Genomic DNA, 1,175 nt, shown 5'->3' on the forward strand with positions numbered 1-1,175 from the left:
TTATATCCTTTACAATTATATCCCCGAAGCAAAGTGGTTACCCTGTAATATTAAAACGCTAACCTGTTCACAATGGTATGATACATTTTCACAAGCGTATCAGCTCCCAGGTTATGTTAAATCTCAATTCAGGTGCATATTACACTGTGTTTATCGACATACCTATATAGGGGAAGATAAAGTATTTCAAACTGCTTGTCTAATCGGGTGCGCGATCTCTCTCCTCCACCGCCCTCCTCCCCAACCCAATACTTCCCGTCATCACTCATGGCAAACTTCACAGCCGAAGTTTGATTTTGACATAAACATTTCGTCATTTCATTATCTTTTAAAGAGTCAAAGGCTCATAACAAGCGACATTTTAAGTCTTTTACAGACAACTGTTAAATCTTCCTCTTGGTAATGTGACAGTTTAAGTATACACCTTTCTGTTGGCATTAAATGCATCTAAAGACATATACGGAATTACATCGTACAATTGCGATATGAATATTGGAACTACATGATCAAAGTTTACCAGTAAGAAATTCAGATCGGCCACATAGGTGCACACATTTACCACATTTTCTCAACTCCGAAACATAATCTATTCCTAATAGATTGTAACACGAGATAACTGTTTTTAATTGCATTATCCTTTTTCAGACCATAAACCCAACGAAAACGTTGTCGTTTGAAGGTGGTGTAATTCCACCTATTGTTCAATTTCCCACCTTTGTCAATGTTCCCTCCAGGACTCGTCAAATGATGCGATAATAATCGAAAGTGCTTATGGAAAGTTCCGCTTTACACTTGTTACAGCCACAAATTAGTTAAGGGTCATTCAGAACCAAAATGCATCATAGATTGTTTCTTGATACTAAGTGAATACGTGGAATGACATATTGTTACTTTTTGATACACACATCAAATCTGAGGAAGGGGACAACCGTGAAATTAGCACCCTCTAGTGTCAGTGCTGCGGAATGAAACGAATCGGATGATCAACACACCAATTTGTTGTATTCAGGCTACAATCCCCAAACAAAGTCACTTCATATCCCACTGGGTAGAAGAAACGATAGAATGCTTCGAAGTGGACTTACGCTCGAACCATCACAGGTTTTGCTTTGTAAAATAAAGCGGAACAAGTTCCTCAATCAATCGAATCTCACACAAATTGATTTTGTATGGAA

The sequence above is a fragment of the Amblyraja radiata genome, chromosome 7, assembly GCF_010909765.2.
Source record: "Amblyraja radiata isolate CabotCenter1 chromosome 7, sAmbRad1.1.pri, whole genome shotgun sequence".
Classification (NCBI taxonomy): domain Eukaryota; kingdom Metazoa; phylum Chordata; class Chondrichthyes; order Rajiformes; family Rajidae; genus Amblyraja; species Amblyraja radiata.